Source organism: Hippoglossus stenolepis, chromosome 1 (assembly GCF_022539355.2).
Source record: "Hippoglossus stenolepis isolate QCI-W04-F060 chromosome 1, HSTE1.2, whole genome shotgun sequence".
In the NCBI taxonomy this organism is placed as follows: Eukaryota; Metazoa; Chordata; class Actinopteri; order Pleuronectiformes; family Pleuronectidae; genus Hippoglossus; species Hippoglossus stenolepis.
This window is the reverse complement of record NC_061483.1, coordinates 24,548,413-24,565,199: the sequence shown is the minus strand read 5'-3', so window position 1 is coordinate 24,565,199 and position 16,787 is coordinate 24,548,413.

The following is a 16,787-nucleotide window of genomic DNA, read 5'->3' as shown; positions in this document are numbered from 1 at the left end:
TAAATTTCGTGATAATCTCTCCAGTATTTTTTACACAATGCTGCTAATTTATAGACAAACTTATTTAGATGAAAACATAACCTCATTTTGGGAGGTAATAACTGAGCTGCAATTCCATGAGCTCCTCATGTTAGATCCTCTCCAGTTAGCCTGGGTAGAACATTCATGCTTGTCAGTCCCTGTTAGTCTCTGCAACCATACCACAAGGGGGTGGCACTAACCCCACTCCTGGCTTTTCCTCCTGGGAATTGGTAGTTAGAGGCAGGAGGACGTTTTCCCCTCTACTCTTACAGAAAAAAATATTATCTTCAGCCACTTTCCTCTGAGGTCATGACGACCCAATTTCCTGCTTTTTCAGGCTCTTGTAAACACATGTTGCAAAATAAAGAAACTTATAGAGCATCATCCAGCAAGCGTTACCCACCAGGAACTTCTTCCAGGATTGATCTCTCAAAGGTTCCCGACTATCAAAGCAAAGCTAACTCATAGCTAGCACAGTGATCATTAACTTTCTCTAAAAGCTGTTTTTAAACACTCACTTACACAGATTCAAATTCAGCCTACGGTCCACACAGTCATTGCATGTTGGAACATGACGTCTTGTCCAGACGATCAATCAAGCTCCAGTGCAACTTATAAAATCGATGGCTGGAAATATTATATGGTCGTTTCAATTTGTTTTGAACTGAGCATGATTCATATTAAGCTGAAAGCTAACACCCTGGAAACTGGAAGGGGACCGGGAAAATGATGTAACTCCTAACTCCTTCTGATCAACATCTTAGCAAGACCCTAACTAGGTCTTCTTGATTCAAAACACACCCCCACTTAATAATGAGGCCCTCTTGCTCCTTTTCTCTTTTTAAAGATAGATCTCCGAATGATAGTTGCCAAGTTAATGAAAATCCTCACAGCCAGCCCAGCCTTTACGCAACAACTACAGTCATATCCCCATCACAATCAGTGACAACACGAATTCGAAATAGAAGAGTACATTTTCAACATCAGAAGAACATTATCCATACTCGCGCCTTTTTTCCCTCCCTCTCCTGTCACTTTGCAAAATGCTACTTTAAACTTTCTACATGCTTATGACATGATAAATGACCATAGTCCTGACATCAAGGTCTTATGTGAAACCTAACTAATGCCTGATGACTTTGAAAAAAACCCTGATGCACACTGCTGTTTTTGCCTCTTTAAAGAACTTCTTCTGCACTCTAAGTTGTTTTCTTTGTGGCGTCTTGACTATGGCTGTCAGTTTTTCCAAAAATCCAGTTTGAATGAATTTGGCCACATGTTAGACCTGGTTTGACACGTTGCCTGTATTTCAGATCTAGTTATCACCCAATCTACCTAACCTTTTAGATCACCACCTATCCACTTCTGAGATTACACTGTCTTCACTTTGTATTAACCTCTGTGAACACTACTCATCATATTGACTCAGAATCTATTCATGAACTTCTCCTTCTTCCTTAACAACTTCACTGACAGTTTAAATCTCACATTTAATTCTGTTTGCCCATTGTTTATAGGAAAGCTATAGACTAAATTTTCGATTAAATCTTGAAAACTAAAATGCAGAAAACTTAAATACAAAGAAAACATCAAGCAAGAAATCTTTAAGCTTGTGTGGTCTAAGAGCCAGCTTGAATATAAACATGCTTTTTGTGCTGCTCGAACTGTTCATTTCTCTGACCTGATACACAATGCACACTTGCCACTCTATATGCAGGGGTCTCCTTGTTATTCCAGTAGTAAAAACAACATCAGTAGGCAGCAGGGCTTTCTCTTACCAACATCCTATTCTCTAGAATCATCCTCTTACTGAGAGGCTCAGTTGGCTCCTTCAAAAGTAAACCCAAAACACAAAATTTACTTCAGCCTTAAACCACAGTTAATCTTCTTTAAGTACTAAACTCTGGTTATCCAGCTTAAGTTTTGTGTGTACAAGGTTATGTATCTTATATGTTACACATTTCTGTGTGTGTGTGTGTGTGTTTTCTCATCTGTATCCAGGTTTTGTACGATTTTTAGAATATATGCATATTTTACATTCATATTTCACAACACGTTTAATATACTTTTATATATAATTATTTATTTATCTTACTTTGGATTTGTTTACGTTTGAAAGTGTGACTTGGAGAAAGTTGATGCTGCAGATTAATCAATAATCAAAATGTCCAACCTTAAACTCTGGACCATGGTACAAATCAAGCTTAATGTCTTTGTTACATTGTTTACAATTTGATCTGGTTAGTTTGGGTTTTTGCATTTCAGTGAGGGAGCAGACTAAAGACTTAGACATAGAGATGTCCTGTCATCATCACCTAACTGGGCTTGTTTACCTTGCGTCTACCTTAACATTGATTTGTTTGTAGACGGGTGTCTGATATCGGTGTGTTGTCAATTTGGTTGTTGTGTTAGCAAACTTTTTTGAGTGCATAGGAAAAAGTAGTCTTTCTGTTTGAATGGAGAAAATGAATACCAGTTCACGTTTTTTGGGTTGCCACTGTGATAGCATTATGGTTTTACTAGCTAAGTGAATCTCCTGGTTGTTCACTTATATCATCGGAGACAAGGACTACAAAGCAATCCTACGAGTCGCTTAAACTTCTTTTTCTTCTTCAGTTGTTTGATGCTCTCTAAACTTCCTGCAATTGGTTTGAAAGTCCAAACTCTCTTAAAAATATATTTTCACATTGCTAATAATCAAAACCATTGTTCAGGTTGTTCAGGACTGAGACCACCTCTTTTGGTTGGACCAACCTTTGGTCCGTTGGTCCGAACCATGGTCCGAGGCACCTTTCACACCTGTTATTTTGGTTCAGACTAATCCGAAAAGTCTAAAGGTCCAGAACAAACAAGGTAGGTGTGAAAGTCAAATGTGAGTCAAAACATAGCATATCAGAAAGGACCTTAACAAATACCCCAATCAACATTCATCTGGTATCTCAAACAATAGACAGTGGAATATAAAATTAATTTTACTGTTGAACTCATCCAGATCAGTTCAAGGCCGAAGGTAGGATGTCAGCTCTTAATGTAGCACAAATCGAAATCTCTGATCGGTCGGGTTATTGGTCACATATTGCTCTGGATTTTAAATGTCCTTAGTACTCACAGTATGTTGTAGATAGGTTAATTTACACAGGTACAGAAAATACAATATACTGTACATTAGAGGATGATTGAAGGGAGAGAAGTGTCAGGCTGCTTTTATATCTGTAGAAACCAATTTTTCTCTATTTCTATTTGTGGATGATAGCTACTAATTAGGGAGGGAGTGGTATTCTATGGGTTTAGAATCATGAGTAATCTATTCATGTGTTATTCGTATCTTGAATGCAGCGGTGAAAAAACGTCAGTTTAGACATTTATAAGCACACAGACAGGACAACGTGGTCTCTCCACCAAAATATCAATTAAGTGCTGCTCATGGATGCATCTTGCATCATGTATCTTCTTTCTGTGAGCTGAACGTATTGGTTTTGAATGTAACCAAAGATGAAAACAACTGAGAACTGAAGGGGGGGTGTAGGCTTCTCAAAAGGAACTCAGATTTACAGATTCCCTAGGAACTGCTTTGAGCAAACATAAGAAAAAGAAACATAAGAAACTTAACTAAGTCTACCTTAGCTTCTTATTCTTTGAACTTAATCATATTGGATATAGTGTTATTCCATGTTTGAGGATGTGGTATTTTTTATTCAACAGATTTTTTTGCCTTCAAAAAACCCACAAGTGTTCTTTCTTTGGTGACATGGACACTGTTGGGGACTAGTGGGAAAGATACAGTAATGAGTGTGTAGCTGAACCAGTTTTGAACACTGTGAAATAGAAGAGCGACTTCTGCCATTAGCTTATTTTGTCGTGATCGGGATGCACACATGTTTAGAATATAGGGCAAGATGGTGAATATCCCTTGTACGTTTGAAGGTCTTCTGCACAATTTAGGTTACCTACTACCAGTAGATGTTAGCAGATGTTAGGGACATAACTTCGGCTTTGCACCTTAGCATCAAGTGTTTTGGCCTTGTAATCAACGATACAGGCCGAACATTGAGGCTGAAGGTAAATCTGACTGGCTACTGGCTTGTATGGCAGCACTATGAAATCAGACATGTTTACCTCTATGCCTTTTTAAAATAAACCCATTCCAATTTTAGAACATAGGACAAGATGGAGAATATCCCTTGTACGTTCTGCCACACTAATTAATGCCTACCACCAGTTGATGTTATCGAATGTTAGTGATCACCAGCGGATGTTAGACATGTCTTCAGTTGTGTACCTTAGTGTCATGCGGTGTTTCTGCCTTTGAATCCCAAGACACCCTCTTCTAAGGCAAGCCCACCACAGGTTGATCAGACCTGGGTACACGTCCATAGCATCTTGGGGCCCATTTGGGATCTTTCCTCCTGATCCAGAACCATTGGCGGCTGCGTTCTTCAGTGTGTGATGTTTCCTTTATGCTTTTAATATAAAAAAAGATGCCAGATCTATTAAATCCTTTCCTTACATGCTCTAAAGTTATCATATATATATATATATATATACACCCTATGGGTAAGTTAAATGCCATATGAGGGCATCTCAAAGTTAAGAATATATCTTATCAGTGGGATGAAGTCAAAGGAATGTACTGTAGTTAATATGAAATGAATGTGGGGGTGGAAAGCCTTCAGCAAGGAAACTGAGGATATTATCTACTTCTTTAATCCTTGCTGCACACAACACTGTGGTTAACTTTGCTCTTAACTAATACTGTGTAGAAACTAAGAACATTTACTCAAGCTGTACTTTAGCATTTCTATTTTATGCTACCGTACACTTCATAACATTTCAGATGGTTCTCTGCTCTGCTATATTTATATTTTATATCTGTCAGATTCAAGTTATGTCTAAAACTGAAAACACATTTTTTTCTTCTTTCCTCACTTTATCTTATTTGCTGAAATCCTATTTACGTCCCAATTATCATTAATAAATATAGCTCTCACTGCTCTCACTGCTCATGGCCAGGTCTTCGCCGGAGAGACACACACCGCTGGAGCTGAGACAAAAGACAGAAGTTAGCGAGTAAGTCACGGAAAAGTCAGACTTTTAGCAGTTGTTAGGCAGTGTGCATTCATGAGTGTGAGTAGCTTTGATGAGAGTGCCGATTGGAGGGGGTGGGATGCATCAGTTGCATTGAATAGTAAATCCCAGGATTACCAACCCTTGCTTTAATCATCTGGCGGCCCCTCACATTTACCTGATGTCACTATATAAAACTGTATACTTCGAACTATCTCAACCTCCAGTTGCTTTAACAGTAACATGCTCCTTATACACTGATTATTCTGTACTAACAAGCTAATGATATCACATATAATATAATATTTTTGAGTTATTGTAGTGGTGCTTTTACCAAAGTAAACTGATGCCTCATTCACCACTGACCGACCCTTACCTTCTTTACAAACAAACGGTAGCAGGGTGGATCCTGACAACTGTCATTAATATTCATTCAAACACTGCCAATGTCATTTAATTTGTCCCGAGGAGCTTTAGTGATTTTCCCACAGCTTGCAGTTGTCAAAGAGAGTTGAAAATGACTTTGAAACACATCCTCCTCCTCTACGTCTTCTGAGTAAATCACAAAGCTTCTCCAGAGTTTGTTTCTGGAAGGCAGTGTGCTCCAAAGTCGATGATAGGAAGTGATCCTGGTAGTTGCTGACTGGGATTCAGCGGGGAGAGGAAATTCATGCAGCCTATCTTATCTCGCCTCCCACTCGCAATCGTTACTCGGCTCCATTGCTGATGATACTCATTGCCCAGCAGTGCAGTGGCACACTGATCACCATTGCATGGTCCTGCTGGCTGCAAACCTATACAGTAAGTGACCTGGCATGCCACAAATCAGAAGAAAGCCATGACTTGTTATCTCGTTGCTGCTTTTCCCCGGCCTTTGCTGACGAGCCATATCTCCAGCTTTGAAGTCGGAGCCACTGGCAATGTCTCAAACGCTGCTGCCATCAAGTGAGCGCCTCTTCATTAAATCCTTGAGCTGCTTCTAATTACTGGCTGTATCAGGAGGCTCTCTGTGGGCACTGGGGCAGAGAACAATGTTCATGACATAAATGCCAAAAATCACAGGGGGTGGGGGGGCATGAACCTCAACAGACAACAGAAACTGTACTGTAACGCTACTCTGTTTCAGGAAGGAACTTGAAAACTGCAGTGTCATAACACTCATTAACACAGTTCCTGCCAAAATTATCAGTCGACAAGTGAGCTTATATAAGCACAGGTTTGTTTTCGACCCATGTTTCAGAGTCTGATTCTGCCTATAAGTTCGGAGATCTGCAGCAAGAGATTGTGGGGTGGATTTCATCTTTGTCTTTTATCCTGAAACTCTCAGTTCCCTTGTCACCTACACTCCTAGCTGCTCTATTTATAACTTGTAACCATAACAACTGGTCTTTTCTCTTTGCCAAACGGAAAATAATTCCTGTCACTTGGTATCTTTATGCTTCAGAGTGAAAAAGAATGTCACAGTATGCCAAAACTTTCATCAGCATTCTCAAAGCAGATACTACCCTCACAACATATTAATGGGGATAACTCCAGCCATTAGCAGGGATTTACATTATTATCTTATAGACGGAGCATCTTAGTGAAATCATTGTCTTTTAAATCCAAGGGAACAAATCTAGAGCACTTTGTTCCTTCATGATGAATAAATTGTCAGTGCTGAAGGGTGACTGGCAGAGATGAATGAGGCTTTGAAGAAGAGTATAGGCGTTGTTTTATAAAAAGTTTCATCTACTTTGCATCAGTTTTTAAGATGGAGAAGAGCTGCCAGATAGTTTTCAACCTCACATCTAACGTGTCTCCTTCCTCCAGGGTTTTGATGGGGTAGAAAAAAAAGTCTTAGGCATGTTTGAGATTTTGATTAACAAACAGGCTCCTTGGGGTTTGTGGGTGGATGAATTTTAACACAACACAATAGTGTTATTGATTTTGTTTGAGCAGCTCAGTCACGTACTTACATGCGCGCACACACACACACACACACACACTCCTTATCATGACATGACATAGTGAAGCAGGTTATGTTGAACAGAGTCTGAAATCACTCTGAGCACCAGTGTGTGCATCAGGGGAGTAGTCACGCAGAAAAACAAAACACTGGCAGTTCACCCTCCCAGCAGCCAGGGCTAACAGGCGCTTAGCTGATGAGGGTTGAAGCCATTGTTTGACATCTCGCTGCTCCCACCATCCCACATCTTTTAGTGGAAACTAATTGCTCTCTGAGGGACCAATCCTGTGGTCACACCTAAATGAACCTGACCCAAGTGCATCGAGGGGTATGGGGTGAGACTGTCTCTCTCTCTGCTGTCTTAACATAGCAATCTCTTATGCATCCTCGTCACACGTCTGCGATCAACTCCACGACACGTGCTGTAGGGGGTGAGGAGGGTACAGCGGATGTCCTCGTGCTTAGAGGAAACCAAAAGTGTTCATTTGACGCAGTGCTGATGAACAATAAATAAGCAACGCAATTTGTCTCATGGTGCAACAGGGAGGGGGATTTAAAATGATTATCAAAACATTATTATTTCTGAATGTGCTCTGACCTTGTTTGTAATGTAATTTGGAGCGTCTTAAAAGATTATGATGAGATGACTAATGTTCCAGTTCTCAAATCAGGGAACAGAGTGGTCTGCGGAGGGGCCAGTCTGAGTGTTGTCCTAAAAATAAATTATTCAATCAGTTTCAATGCCAGTACAAGGTCAAACAGTTACAGGCTCAATCTGTCATTCAAAGACATCAGAAAAAAATGTATTAAGATACTCGGCCCCATTCATTCACCTTGTCTATTTTACATGAAACAATGTCGTGAAGAAAAAAAAGCCTGGTCAAATGACTGTAGAATACTGTAAAATATAGTGAAATCTGTGGACATACTGCACTTCTCATCTTATTTACCTGATTGATTGATTGTTACAGATACTGATCTAATTAAGCTGATTTATTGATGATAATGTGATTGATCTTATACAGTTTCTTTGTCAGTGTCATGAAGTGCATTGTCAAAATGTGTTCAGGCTGTTACTTACATCCAGTCAGTCACGAAAGAGATCCACACAGTGAGGTACATCAGTATTTACTTCATGACCTAGAGGGCATTAGTGTTGGATGTGTACTTTGTTTCTGCTGACAAGCTGAGGCATCAGGATCAGGAGAGAAGAGGTTGAATGGGATCATCCCCGCTTCAAGTTTGTGGAGTTTGTGACACAAGACGACTTTATGTAAATCCCACTTGCATCTTCTAACAAACTACATTTACTGTACAATTCACTTTTAACAGGTTTTATGCCTCAGCCCCAGCGACAGCCAGTGGCCAGAGGCATATATATATGTTGTGGGTTGTCCGTCCGTCCAAGGGACATCTTCAGAGAATCCTTTCAAATTTGGCACAAATATTCACCAAGACTCCCGGATTAATGATTATATTTAAGAGGTCAAAGGTCACGCTGGCCTCACAAAATATCTCTGTTGTCTCAATGTCTTTAAAGAATTTCTTCAATCTTTGACTAGTTGTCCGTTGGGGTTAAAGTTTAACTGATTAGATTTCAGTGGTCAAGGTAAACGTCATGATGAGTCTGGCAAAAACATTTCTGCAGACTGAAAATGCACTGATTAGTAGAGGCAGCAATTCTAGTCAATTTCTATTTAACAATTAACAACAATATGCAACCTTACTCACATGTGTAACTTCTTTTATGTGAATGCCACCTGCCTTTTTCAAGCTTAATCTTAACGTCTTAACCCTTTATATTGGGGTCACAAAATACCAGAAATCCTTTTGACCGTTATTATATTTTGCACATCCCTGACGCGCAGTAAAGGGAACCACACACGTGAAATGAAATTCCTTTTCTTCTTTATCAAAAGCAGCAGGGGAATGGTGAAGGTGCCTGATGATGGACCTCCATCGGGAATAATAGCCTTTAATAGTTTTACAGCATTGTATCCTACCAAAGGTGTGCACACACAATCAAAATGTCCAATCACATTATCCAAAAAAAAGGTGATGATGTGATGATGAAGACTATTCTCCAGAGGCTTTAATGTGAAAAGAGAAGAAAAAGGAGCGCAGACCTCTCTATTGTTCTTGTTAGTTGCCTTTGGTTTGAACACAATCTGTTGGTGCAGTGCAGTGCAAACACCATTGTTTTTATATGTAGGCTGAAATAAGACAGGTGATATTCAAACAGACATGTTCTTTGCAGGACTAATGAGACCTGAAACTATCTTTGCATTTAATGAAGCTCTGGAAGAGGTAGAGCATGTATTTCTATAGCTGAGCCGAGTGTATCTGAGGCTTTCTCCTGTTATCTAAGAGCTCTTTGTTTGCTTGCTGCAGGTAAATAATCTCCACTTTGAAATTTATCAGCTTAACATGGAGCAGCTTCCAGAAAATCTCCCGCCTCCTTTTCATTTCATTCCTCCCAATGCTCTAAGAATCACTACAGCAATAAGCATGGAAGGATACACAAACACGATTACATGGTGTGGGCAATCGATTCAGCACTGTTTCAGTTGTAGGAGCCGGTAAGAGTTATTTTCTCTCAGAGCCAATGCGTACTGTACATAAGCCTCCAAAATATTTTGAAGCTGAAACATCCCGTCCAGTCTAGTCTGAGTCTATCAACAGTGTTTTAACACTGCTAAGACCTCAAGGAGGGGAGGTTGTACATGGTAATACTTTTTTTGTTTAATAATAAAGACACTTTTTCTCCAGGAGCCTTAAACCTTGTGATACGCAACATAAAAAACCTTCATCTGTTCGTAGCATCTCTTCTTCTTTCTTTGCTCCTCTTTTGAGCTCCTGTCATCCTCTTATATTTGTGTATAATAAAACAATTTTTACTATAATATCATGTAGCTCAAGGACATGGGTATAACTGGAATTCTATATTTGGAGTTATATATTTAGAGTTTGGATAATATTCTCTCTATAAATTGGTGCATGTCAGTTTACATTAGCTCGGATGAGCTCATATTCCTGCCATGAGAAACTTAAATAAGACACCTGGGATATGCCCATATTAGCTGGGTTACTGAGGCGTGTGCAACCTTATGCCCAAGGTTCTCCTGACAGGCAAAGTGCAGTTGCCATAGTGATACCCTGAGAGAGTCAATGCTGTTCATTCATTTTGCGCCTTCACCCAACACCAATGTGGTTGTGTTCACATTTGTTCACGGACAAAGTGCGGACAATAAGAACAACCTGCCTTTGTGGTATTCACAGTGTTACAGCCTGTTGTGTTATTCTGCACAAGCTGTAGGCTCTCAGGGCAAACTGGAGGGATAAAGAAATGTAGAATGTCTATCCACTTCTCACTAAACTATTGAAATGCTCAATGCCCCTTCTGAAAACTGTAGTTGTAAAATAACAAAAGGGACAGACATGCACAGTTAAGTTAATGTAGTTCTGTTCCCTGACAGTCAAAGATTTGAATCATCAGTTGCAGACCCCCGCAGTTGACTGAGAATCGTCAAGTCAAACATTTGTTTTTCAGTGTGCCATCTACTTCAGGGGACACATCCGTCACCAGAAGGAGCTGCAGAGAGCGCGCTCGATGCTCTTAACGCTGCTCTCTGGGGTAAAATCATTCCGCTATGTCAACTCATCCGGTCTGCTTGGTGAAGATGTCTTTGACGGGTACAGACCACTGTGGACCAGGACCCAGGGTGAATCTGAGTGGGGCCGAGGCAGCTGCTCGGTCAGAGGTAACCTGCTCTGTTTATAAGTGGTGAATTTACAATTCACAAAAACTTAGCATGACAAAATGTCTGGCATTTCTTTGATATCTTGTGTTTGCAAAAAATGCTGTTATACATTTTCTATTTGTATAGAGTAGATAGCATGCATTATATTGGAGGGATAACGTGGGTTGTTTCCTATATCATGTGAAAGTTGCTTTCACAATCATATGGACATCAAATGTGTGGTTGTTTAATAAAGCATTGCTTAGTCTATGTGTAATCCATCTATAGGCCATGACAAAAAAGGAGAAAACTGTGGGTAATTTGTACTGAACAGTATCAGTACATGTTGATTTGACTGTCAAAATCCTCAGTCTGGTACAGCTCTGTGGTTTTAATTACATTTCATTTGCACAGTATTGGTGGTGATGTCATTAAGGAAAGACTTTGATTTGTTTTTAAGTCCTGAACATGTCGGTAGGATCTCTGCAGAATTGTTGAAAGAGTTTGAACAAATAGTCCATTGTTAATTTGATGATTTTTCGCATCTTATTAAGCCAAATCATTATCCTGTGTATCATACAGTAAATTAATACATTATTATTAATACAAATTAATAATGATGGTGCATTCTGCATTTAAATGAAATCATTGTAATTAAAATCTGACCAAACAATGGTAATACTGAACAATGTATAGGTCTTGTAAACATTTAATTACATTAAAATGATGTTAATCATAGCAAATGACCATTACTGCACTTTAACAGTATGTGAAAACAATATGTATGACAACATGAAACTGAAGGCATCTTAGATAACTGCAACATAATGCTGACAAAATCATGTTCCAACTGTTGTCCATGATGCTCAAATGACAAATTCATGACGTGATGCCAGAACGATTCCTTGGAGCGTGATGTGAGGATTCAGTCCATGCTGTCCACATGCCCAGCTGCTATAATCCTTACATGAACGCAGCAATAAAGACGCTCAGGGAAGGAGGAGGGCTGGACTTTGGCATTGAAGAGCTGAGATGAGACGATGACGTTAATCACAGTTACAGATCCAACACAACATGTGGCATGATGCAGGGTGAAGAGGGCAGACAAACTGAAGAGCTTGAGCAGAGCTGACGTGCAGAGAGTCGGTGTCCCCTTGCCATCTCGGATAAGAACCACCAGCTGAGGACTCTGTGTGATGCTGTAGTAATGGTCATATCACAGAACATTGCTTTAAGAGGATTTTAGCCAGTGATACTTCCATCCAAAACAAAAAACATTCCTGGTTATAAATGATAATAACTGGTTGGAAAACTAACCAGTCACACTAGTTCTTAATTTGAATGTGCCTCCATGTAATAGTAAAATGACAGATTCAGTATACAAATAAAGTAATGGCATAAAGGCTTATACTTACTTAAAGCTAGGGTTGGTTATTTCTTTTTCTCTTTTCACGTCCTGATAGCCATTAAAGCACACTGAGAGCAAGCAGGCACTGAAATAATAGTTGAGTTAGTCTGGCTTGCTAGTGTCCAATACGATGGTCTAATTTACTGGGAAAGATTAAAGTGTTAAATCAATAATGGTATATAATCTGTGCAAAACCGGCTTCTCACAACATGTAGAATGGGAAAACATCTTGTATCAAAATTCACAGGGTGTTGTCTATAAAGTGCAACATGCCATAAGAGTCTTTGTCCTGATCACACAGCCTATTGTTTGATTCTATATTTGCCAAAGCTGGAAACACACATAGGCCTTCACACTATGAGGAGGTGACAACACCACATCCACCACAGACATCACATTAAAATGATGTGTTGGTGTTGAGCATGGTGTTTACCAGCTTACTGTTGGCTCAACTAGTACTGTGTTGCAGTAGTACGCTTCATTAACACACTTTGTGTGGTGAAAGATTGTGAGAGCACTGATGCTTTATGTTAACAGTAACATTTGGAATAATAATAATAATAATATCCGCTGTGATTTTCCTCTACTGAGATTTAGATGATAAGAAATGTTGTATTGCCACATGGTTTGAACAGCCACACAACAAATTCTGTTATATTATATTGTTATAAACACAAATACCTACACATTCTTATCAGTTACCATGACTTGTATAACAAATGGCTGACTGACTACTGAATCCCTGTTTGAGTGCTTTCTTGTTTGCAGAAATGCACAAGGTCAATAGGGGGCAATGAACCGCTTGTGTCAGTAATGCACCACAGAAATTGACAGCGTGTCTTCTATCAGTGCCAACCCTCAAATGTCAGACAGCCGCTGCCAAGGGAAACACTTCCTCAAAGGCCTTAGACTTTGCAGACTCAGACACACACACAGAAACGCTGTGCCTGCTCTTCTAAAGCAGAATGAGCGCTCGTTAACCACCCAAACTTCAGTGTTCAACAGCGTCTATAGTCGACGGCTATACTGTTAATTATCACTGTTAAAGCTTGAGGCTATCATTGTCTTATCAAAGTCATCCTTCGAAAAGAGCTTTAATAATTACTTTCAGAGTAATACAATTTCCCACCATTATTGACTGTGGAGACCCTCTTACTATTATCACTCATTGCAACATAACTCATTAACGAAATAACCCAAAACATTCGAATCTTGACAGACCTCAAGTATCCCACCTCTGTCCATTTTGCGCAGCTCAGTAGGTGGACTTCCAGATTTATTGGTTCCATTTCCACTGAGCCCACCGGTGCTTAAAATGCATGCAATCGCTGAGATGTAAATTGCTTTTTCCAAAATGAATGTAGTTTCCACCACATACATACAATGGTTAGTTTTTCGATACTTTGATGTTTGAAGCTACAGCCGGCACATTTCAATGCAAAAATACTCCACAGACTTATCAGCCCGACAACCTCACCCACCAAGAGCCTGTGGAGTCACTTGATTTGCCTCGTCTGTACTTCTCTGCATAAGAACCCTGGCACTGTTCACTGTCACATTTTCAAAAATCAGCTTCTTATCACAATCAATGTTGGGGAAAGAAAATCCAGAGGAAGTCTCGAGGAATGTTTTTGAAATGAAGTGGTAATTTTTTTCTTTCGCCATTTGCTGAGATACAAGCAGGTTGGAAACCAGCAGGTGTGTCGTATGAAAGCTATGCCAAACAGAGCATGGTGTGTCAGGACACTGAGAGTCGGGTCACTGGCTGTGTCCTCGTGTCATATACTTTCCTTCACAGTGAGCACACAGCTGCCTTTGTTTGACCTTTTCACGGATCCCGGCAGTCCCTCTCTTTCCACGGTGTTTCTCCTTCACCCATACCTGCTCTGCCGCATCCTGTCTGCTTTCTAATTACCTCGCAGTCATTAGACCTCTCCAATACCCACTGCAGGATCTCAGTGCCCGAATAAAACAGATGAGAGATTAAGAAACCCTAACTGGCAATATGGCTTTTCTTTTATAGTCATCAGCTCTCCGGTCAAATGCAGCATCTACATGGGTAACTTGAGAATAATCGGTAACAGATAGGATCACAGGTAAAATCCCATTTTATCATGCTCCGGTACACAAACAGCACAAGCTGTGCACATGGTGGAGAATCTGAGAACAATATCAGCAGAGACCTGTTTGATCCTGAGACAAGGCGAGCAGCTCTGTGCCATGTCTCTGGTCTCTAGTTGCTGTTTTAACACTGCAGATGGCTCTAGATACAACACTGCCGCAGATCGGCCAAAACAATTACCCAGGTATCTCTATTGTTTGGAATCATCCATTCATTGGAGACAAAATCCAGCAGAGAAATCTTATCATGGCTTGGTTTGATGAGCAGAAGAAATTGTGGGTAGCCATGAGAGAAGTGCTGTGGCTGTCCTATCTGTACCAGGATAAATATACTACCACAGGCATGGGAACGAAGGCTGAAATTGATAAGGAACATTATGTTCTTGTGATGGAGAAAGAGTGGTACACAACATTCAGCTACATTTTCTTAACTGTCACCCAACATTCACTTCACCTTTCTCTTTTGAAAACTTAATATTATTGTTACATCTGCCAAGGAGGTTATGATTTGATTTTGTCTGTCTGTCTGTCTGTCTGTCTGTTGGTTAGCAGCAAAACTATAGGACGGGTTACCACAACATTTGCAGTGTGGGGCAGGAAAGATCCCATAAAATGTTGGTTTGGATCAAGGGTCGGATGCAGGAATTAATTTTCCCTTTCCCTAACATTGCGAGATAGGGTGTTTTGATCTGCTCTCGTTTGCCCTGTTTCTCATCTCCTCTTGGGGCGGGGCTTCATATGTGCACACACAAACGCCGACGCTTGCCATGCGTTCATGAGTAGAGATGCGACGGTGGACACAGTGAACCAGGTAAGGAGACGGTAACTTGAGTTGACCCAATTTAAAACTTTATCAAACCACCTGTTCAACAAACATGTGAAAGTCTCATCTGCTTGATGAGTCTGCAGGAGACGTGTTTTACACAAACACACGCTGGTTAAGGTCACAGTGAGTTGTTATGGAGATGCTTTCGCTAAGCAGTCTGATTTATTATATCAGTTTGTCATAAATTTGATAAACTTATGTAAACATAAATACTTTCTGAGACAAACCATTTTATGTCGCCTATTAATATATTTTATAAGCAAAGATGTCCCTCAGCATTGACAAAGATATATTATTATTACACCAGTAGGACACAAAAAAAGAACAAAACCTTTAAGTCCTGACAAGGGATGTATCACATCTATAGATAGATTTACACATTATTGTCCTCATGGGGAAATTTTACTTGGATTCCACAAAGCTCAACCTGTTAACATAGATGGGTCCCCAGCACCAGCAAACAGAAGATGTCAAATCATTTTGTGTTTTCACTAAAGTCAAGGATAATGTGACGTGAAGAACAAAAGCAAAGATGACAAGGTTGACAGTCTTTTAAGATGCACACATTCTTGGCTCTTGAAGGTGTCGCTGTTGAATGTGAAGAAAAACACTAAAATGCACTTAACTTGTCCCTCAACTGTCCCCAGAGCCGGCAACTCGGGGGGGTGACTGACAGCTGAAATTACGGCTCTCTCGCTCTTCAGTTGGTCAGATACTCCTCAGCTATGTTGCTGAGATGACGAAACGTTTTTTGGTCCATTGGTCTGTACTCAGCAGGGTTACTTTTGAGAAAATCTAACAAATGGAACATTTTATTTCACTCACTGCACCAGTTTCAAATAATGATGTGCACTTTATTTCACTGCTGGCACTTTACGACGCTGACTGATCTGTAGGTCTGAGTTACATTTTACAGGTTTGAAACAAGACAGAATGTTTCCACAAATTTTACTATTTTGACACCATGTCAATCAAATGCCATCCTCTGCTCAGGGAGCTGCTCTGAGTAACAGCTCCAGCTTAATGCTTAAAATGGATAATACACCCTGTTTCCACCGCAGGTCTGGTCAAGGTCAACATGCCTGACTCAGGACAAATGACAAGAGAAGTAAGGACAAGCCGACGCATCTAGTTCACATCTAATCAATTCAGTGGATATGTGGACACCATTGGTCAATGGAACGGCTACAGATTGGCTGGTTAAAGGTAGATTCAGGTTAATTATGCATTTTCAACTCTTAACTCAAATCGTACAATGAATAAAATAAAGCAACACTTTGTAACATACATGAAAAACTCATGTCTTGGGAGATATGTCAACACCGTGTCAATACACTGCTAAAAAAAAATTAAGGGAACACTTAATTGTCACAGTATAACACAAAGTCAGTAAAACTTCATGGATATCAATCTGTCCATTTTGGAGTCACTTGAATCAATTTCACCTGCTTTGGTGCAAATGAAAGTGACAACAGGTGCAATGGAGACCACGTGCGGTCGCAAGAAAGTTTGCTGTGTCTCTCAGCACAGTCTCAAGAGCATAGGGGAGATACCAGGAGGCCGGCCGTTAAACAAAGTGAGCTGGACAGGGCCGTAGACGGGCATCAACCCAGCAGCAGGACCGGTATCTGCTCCTTTGTGCGTGGAGGAACAGGAGGA